A 7,567-nucleotide genomic window follows, 5' to 3' on the forward strand; every position below is an offset into this window, starting at 1 on the left:
TGTGCTTCAGAGTAGCACCATGTTCTTCATATGGAGAGTCTCTTGAGTTGTCACTTTCATATACTAGTGGGATTTTCATTATAGAACTTGGCTTGTATATTTCAACGATGGGCTTCCTCAAATGCCCTAGGTCTTCATGAGCAAGCAAGTTGGATGCGCACCCACTTAGTTTCCAGTTTGAGCTTTCATACACTTATAGCTCTTAGTGCATCCGTTGCATGGCAATCCCTACTCCTCGCATTGACATCAATTGATGGGCATCTCCATAGCCCGTTGATTAGTTGCGTCAATGCGAGACTTTCTCCCTTTTTTGTCTTCTCCACACAACCTCCGTCATCATATTCTATTCCACCTATAGTGATATATCCATGGCTCAAGCTCATGTATTGCGTGAAAGTTGAAAAGGTTTGAGAACATCAAAAGTATGAAACCATTGATTGGCTTGTCATCGGGGTTGTGCATGATTTGAATATTTTGTGTGGTGAAGATGGAGCATAGCCAGACCATATGATTTTGTAGGGATAACTTTCTTTGGCCATGTTATTTTGAAAAGACATGATTGCTTCATTAGTATGCTTGAAGTATTATTGTCTTAATGTCAAATGATAGACTATGGCTTTGAATCACTCGTGTCTTAATATTCATGCCATGATTAGATTATGTGATCAAGATTATGCTAGGTAGCATTCCACATCAAAAATTATCTTTTTTATCATTTACCTACTCGAGGACGAGCAGGAATTAAGCTTGGGGATGCTGATACGTCTCCGTCGTATCTATAATTTTTGATTATTCCATGCCAATATTATACAACTTTCATATACTTTTGGCAACTTTTTATACTATTTTTTGGACTAACATATTGATCCATTGCCAGTTCCTGTTTGTTGCATGTTTTCTGTTTCGTAGAAAATCCATATCAAACGGAGTCCAAACGAGATAAAAATTGACGGAGATTTTTTTTGGAATATATGTGAATTTTGGGAAGTGGAATCAACGCGAGACGATGCCCGAGGGGGCCATGAGGTAGGGGGCGCGCCCCTGACCCTCGTGGACAACCCGTAAGGCAGTTGGTGCCCTTCTTTCGCCGCAAGAAAGCTAATATCTGGATAAAAATTGTGTTCAAATTTCAATCCAATCGGAGTTACGGATCTTCGGAAATATAAGAAACGGTGAAAGGGCAGAATCTGGAACGCAAAAACAGAGAGAGACATATCCAATCTCGGAGGGACTCTTGCCCCTCCGTCGCCATGGAGGCCATTGACCAGAGGGGAAACCCTTCTCCCACCTAGGAAGAAGGTCAAGGAAGAAGAAGAAGAAGAAGAAGAAGAAGAAGAAGAAGAAGAAGAAGGGGGGCTCTCTCCCCCTCTCTCCCGGTGGTGCCAGAACGCCGCCGGGGCCATCATCGTGTGACGACGATCTACACCAACACCTCTGTCATCTTCACCAACATCTTCATCACCTTCCCCCATCTATCTATAGCGGTCCACTCTCCCGCAACCCGTTATACCTTCTACTTGAACATGGTACTTTATGCTTCATATTATTATCCAATGATGTGTTGCCATTTCTATGATCACTACTAGAAATCTATGTTTTACCTAGGGCCAAGGCCTTCACCTAGAGCTTATTAATCTCCCCAAAGGGAAAGAAAAGTAATGAACAGTGCCCCTCTAGGGAAAGATAATTTTGCTGGAAAACTGGAAAATAAAATTTCCCAAAGTACTGGTGCCACGTGCATACCATCCACCCCGAGAAAACACAAGGCTGCGCGCCTTTTATTTGCCCCCGCGCATGAGGGCCTGTTCTGCAGTGAGATAGCGAAGGGAGAAAGGGCGCGCAGTGCCAAAAATTTCGGCTAAATTTGGTCTCCTTCACCCGTACCTCAAGCCGCCGCCACAAACCCCACCCCCCAACGTGGTTGTGGTTGTCCCCGACGAGCACCACCCTGACACTACCGTCCCCGGCGAGCTCCTCCCCGACGGCCCCATACTCTTCTGCACCGCCCCCTCCTCTCCCGCCCCTCGAGCACTACGGCGAGGATAACGGCATCCACCTCCCGCTAGATCAAGATCGCGTCCGCCACCTCGACTTCTCTCCTAAGGTTCTCTCCCTATCTCTCGCTCTCTGGTTTAGGTAGCTGTATATGTTCTGATTTGTTCTGTGTGCAGATCTTGCAAGCGATGCTCGTCTCTGTGATTTGCTTGTCAAGAAATTATGCATAGATTACTTTACTGCTGCTTTCGGCTAGCTTGCCGTTGTGGCAGAATATCAGTTTCCCCTTTGCACATCCGCTCCTGCAGGTTTAGTACTACAGGTCTATTCATTTAGGTGTTTCAGCTTGCACGTTATGTCCAGATCCAGAGCTTACAGGTCTATCAATTTAGATGTTTCAGCTTGCCCGTTATGTCCAGATCCAGAACTTAAAAGTAGCATTTTCACATCCAAGATCTAGTAGGTAAATCTTTTAAGTTCAAGTTCAGAATTAAAGACAGATATACGGCTGCTATGATGCAGGTTGTCCATGCTAACAGTGGCGGATCTTGAAAGAAATCTTAGGAGGGGTGAAGGTAAAACAAAAAATCAAATACAAAATCATATGGCTATAAGGGATGCAAGTGGACGGCATCTGCATGTCCGCGAAGAAAAAATTGCATTAATCTTTGTTAGTTTAACAACCGTGTTAGATTATTTTTTCTGTTCGCGGTCACTCACGGATATGCGGACGCCATCCACTTAAACAAGTTAGATTTTGCATAATATTGAGAACATAGATAATTACATTGATCTTATCCACATTAGCTTACAAAGTACATTTCTAACATTAATTATATATAAGCTACTTGGTAACAAATGAAACTGAACCAAAATACTAAATAAATATGTAGTATTGAGTTAATCACTAAGGATCAACTCTTTCTTTCTTCCCGCCCCTAAATTGCATAAGAAATTCTTGACTGTGATTTTACTCTTTGTGCTTAACATAAGCTACTGGATAAAAAATCATCTTCCAACATACTTCCTCCGTTTCTAAATATTTGTCTTTTTAGAGATTTCAAATGGACTATCACATACGGATGTATATAGACATATTTTAGAGTGTAGATTCACTCATTTTGCTCCGTATGTAGTCACTTGTTGAAATCTCTAGAAAGACAAATATTTAGGAACGGAGGGAGTATTACGTTGCATTGTCTTAATAATCTTTGAAGTAGAAAATACACGCTTGGCACTTGTCCTAGAAAATATAAAATCAATGGTCTTTCTTTTAACCATTATGTCTCTAAACAACAATTTTTAATTAGAACTCCAACAAGTTAAGATGAAACATGAAAGGATCTACACTGAAAAAGCATAATCAAAAGAGTTGTAATTCCCAGTGGGGAGAGTGAGGCTAGACTGCTCTTGTTGCTCATAGCATCACTTGTACATGACACCGGCAGTGGCCTGATGCGTAAGCATGGCCGCGACTAGACGAGCCCAGGAGCTCTAACCACCAGCCTCTGGCATCTGGCCCCAACACCAGCAAGCTCCAGTGGCATGTGTCCTGGCTCCCCGACCCCATGCTCATGTGTCACCGGTAGCAAAGTCCGCGCTAGACAAAAGAGTAGAAGACGCGCTACAGTATTGGGTCGCTGCTTGTTTGTCTCCTATGCAGAGCGTGAGAAGGATGTGATAACTGTGCCTTATGAGTTGTAGTGTGCAGTACTACTACCTGGTACTAATTTTTTTCCTTTTTGCTGGGAGGCAACTGCCCAGGTTCGCCCCTGTGAAGCTCTGTCTTTGCATGCTAGTACTCTGGATACTATGTCAACTAGATTGTTGATTGTTTGTGTGGGCAAAGCAACCAAAGTTGTTGATCGGTATTATATATCCTCTCTTTTCAGGGAAATCATGATGGTTACTGGAACAATCTCCTTCTAATGATCCCATTTTGTTAACTTAAAAACATATTTGTTAACTTAAAACAGATTTCCTGACTGAATGTTTTTGTGATTTAAAGGTACCGAGGAATGTTTAAAGGCTACATTGGTGTTTCTAGCATGGAGAAGCAACTTCAACTTGGGATACAGATTCACCAGCATATGTACATGCATCTCATAGAGGGAGAGCTCTTGCATGGATGTAAGACCATTTTGCTTCAGTCAGTTATAGATTTTAGAGTGATGATTTGCTTAAATTCGTTTCCATTCATAAAATCAACATCCAATGAAATATGAGCAAATTATTTACCTCTTATTGTAATTCAGAGCTATGACAACCATATCAATAGATTTAGTATATTTTGATCGATTAGTTTCTTCTGCTATTTTCTGCGGCTCAAATTCAGCTGAAGCTTTACAGAACTAGGGGAACACTAATCCATAGAGCTATCCTTTCCTTTGCTTTGTTTTTCCTGTAGAACAGAGTAAGCATGATCTGAGTAGTGTGTACACAACACATCGCTTAACTGGCCATGTACGTAATATAATCTATTTGAGACACGGCTAACAAGTTGATTTACATGAGCATGCACATGTATGTTTTCACAACCGGGACCATGTCTTGCAGATCCTTGAAAAGAGCCAAGAACCACTAAATTTGTGTGCTTAGCAACATGCAGATCATGTAAGTTTTCTGAAATTAACTTCGGATTATACAAACTTTGTATGTTCCTGCAATTCTGATGTTCAAATGCCTGCTTTTGCGATGAGCTTTATGTGTGGTGGTATGTATGGTTCTGCTGCTTCAGTGCGAAGCATGATCATATTATTGCCAGGGCTATGTGCTGTGGGGAGGGATTACATTCTCTTGTCCTGTCCATATTGTGCACATTATAATTATGCTTCCAAAATTCTACTAGAATACTCGAGCCTTATAACTATGTGCTAAACTGCTTGTCATCATAATTTCAGGACCATAATGTCACTCTGGATGCTTCTCCACAAGATTTGATTCTGGAGCCTAACGCTGGTGTTGCAGGGATGTTTGGATTTTTATTGATAATGCATCTGGAACTACCTCAGCTTGTCACTCCTTGGAAGCCAACCTCTTGATAGTTAATGATGTCGGGTGCATGTACAGATAGCATGTTGTAACAAGTTTATTTGATACTCGGCGTGACCAACAAATGCTTGTACATGTTGGTCACGGTGTTCTACTTGCAATGACTAACTTGTCATAGCTTATTTTTTGAATTTGGCCTTTAGTTGACTACATAACTGATGTATGCGTTCATTGATTATGAATCTGATGTGGTGCATAATGAATTTTGGATGTGATTTACAAATTTGAAATTTCGCTATGATTTAATTTTTTGAATTATGGTTGATATGAATTTATATTCAAATTGCATATTTGTACAGGGAAGATATGAATATGATGTATCCCTAGGGTATTATTCAAACATCTGGTAGGGAAAGAACTCTAGGGAAAGTTGTGGGGTGGCACAATTTAGATGGACCCTACAATCTTTCCCTAGGGTTTGTGCCCCTAGGTAAAGATGGTATCCCTAGGGCTTTCCTCATGCACTCTAGGGAAAGAGATCTTTCCTGACTATACTACACCTAGGGTTCTTTACCTAGGGCAAGCTCTAGGTAAAGTCTTTCCCTATGGTTTTTTGCATTTCACCTAGGGTATATGGCCCTAGGTAAAATGTGGATTTCTAGTAGTGGATGTCTGAGTAGATTTTTGTTGTCCTATCGATAATTGGTGAATTCCTATGATTGATTTAATTTGCTTGTGGTTATGTTGTTGTCCTTTGGTGCCCATCATATGAGCGCGCGTGTGGATCACACCATAAGGTTAGTTGTATGTTAATAGGACTATGTATTGGAGGGCAAGAGTGACAGAAGCTTCAACCTAGCATAGAAATTGATGCATACGGGGTTGAAGGGGGACCAACATATCTTAATGCTATGGTTGGGTTTTACCTTAATGAACGTTAGTAGTTGCGGATGCTTGCTAATAGTTCCAATCATAAGTGCATAGAATTCCAAGTCAGGGATGACATGCTAGCAGTGGCCTCTCCCACATAAAACTTGCTATCGGTCTAGTAAAGTAGTCAATTGCTTAGGGACAATTTCGCAACTCCTACCACCACTTTTCCACACTCGCTATACTAACTTTATTGCTTCTTTACCTAAAACAGCCCCTAGTTTTACTTACATGCTCTTTTATTCTTGCAAACCTATCCCGTTACACCTACAAAGTACTTCTAATTCCATACTTGTTCTAGGTAAAGCGGACGTTACGCGTGCGTAGGGTTGTATCGGTAGTCGATAGAACTTGAGGGAATATTTGTTCTACCTCGTTGGGTGCGACACTCTTACTTATCAAAGAGCCTGCAATTCATCCCCTATACTTGTGGGTTATCAGTTGCCTCTAAACTTGGCTGAAAGACCCGCAACGTACAATACTCCATTTGCTGCAACCTCTAACATTTACCCCACCACAAATTAAAATATATATTCCCGTCTTGACCAGATGAGCGTGCAAACTAGAATCACCAGGGTGACAGGCAGGGCCAGAAGATTATTTTAGTCAAAAAAAGCATGGAGCCGACCCCAACGATTTTAAGCTTACAGGCACGGTACACGCTATCCTAGACTACTCTACACATGAAACTGCCACACGAGCGTCCGGGCTGCGCTTGGCTCTTCGCCTCTTCGGGAAGTCGAACAATGATGGAGTACTACTGCAGTGGAGGAGTACTACAGTATACTTCTGGCCAACTGGCACCGATTGAACTGCTGCATGTCCACCGCGTGCGGGAGGGAGAGCGTGTAGTGAATGAAAGCTTCTCCTCGTCCTGCCAGCCACCACGCTCATGGGCGAGGTGTTGAGGAATGCAGTATTTCAAAAAAAAAAATCCTACAAGCACGCAAGATCTATCTAGGAGATGCATAGCAACGAGAGTGGGAGAGTATGTCTACGTACCCTCGTAGACCGAAAGCGGAAGCATAAAGTAACGCGGTTGATGTAGTCGAACATCTTCGTGATCCAACCGATCAAATACCGAACGCGCGATCTGCACACGTTCAGCTCGGTGACGTCCCTTGTACTCTTGATCCAGTTGAGGCCGAGGGTGAGTTGCATCAGCACGACGGCGTGTTGACGGTGATGATGAAGTTACCGACTCAGGGCTTCGCCTAAGCACTACGACAATATGACCGAGGTGGAAAACTGTGGAGGGGGGCACCGCACACGGCTAAAGATCAACTTGTGTGTCTATGGGGTGCCCCCTTCCCCCGTATATAAAGGAGTGGAGGAGGGGAGGGTGATACGTCTCCAACATATCTATAATTTTTGATTGCTCCATGCTATATTATCTACTGTTTTGGACTATATTGGGCTTTATTTTCCACTTTTATATTATTTTTGGGACTAACCTATTAACCGGAGGCCCAGCCCAGAATTGCTATTTTTTGCCTATTTCAGTGTTTCGGAGAAACAGAATATCAAACGGAGTCCAGACGGAATAAAATCTTCGGGAACGTGATTTTCTCACCGAACGTGATCCAGGAGACCTGGACCCTACTCCAAGGAGTCAAAGAGGAGGTCACGAGGGTGGGGGGGCGCCCCCCCA

The 7,567-nt window shown here is 42.6% G+C and overlaps 1 long non-coding RNA gene across 4 annotated transcripts; it reads left to right on the forward strand.

The window, feature by feature from the left end:
* The first annotated feature begins 1,921 nt into the window (after positions 1 to 1,921).
* On the forward strand, positions 1,922 to 5,246 carry LOC125509569. Of its 4 annotated transcripts, XR_007284156.1 has the most exons (4): positions 1,922 to 2,104; positions 2,518 to 2,570; positions 4,004 to 4,125; positions 4,896 to 5,246. It is a non-coding gene; the product is annotated as an uncharacterized LOC125509569 (long non-coding RNA). The 4 variants fall into 4 exon arrangements; XR_007284154.1 differs by lacking the exon at positions 2,518 to 2,570; XR_007284155.1 differs by lacking the exon at positions 1,922 to 2,104 and having other exon boundaries at positions 2,117 to 2,570.
* Positions 5,247 to 7,567: the final 2,321 nt, after the last annotated feature.

This window comes from Triticum urartu, chromosome 5 (assembly GCF_003073215.2).
Source record: "Triticum urartu cultivar G1812 chromosome 5, Tu2.1, whole genome shotgun sequence".
Classification (NCBI taxonomy): domain Eukaryota; kingdom Viridiplantae; phylum Streptophyta; class Magnoliopsida; order Poales; family Poaceae; genus Triticum; species Triticum urartu.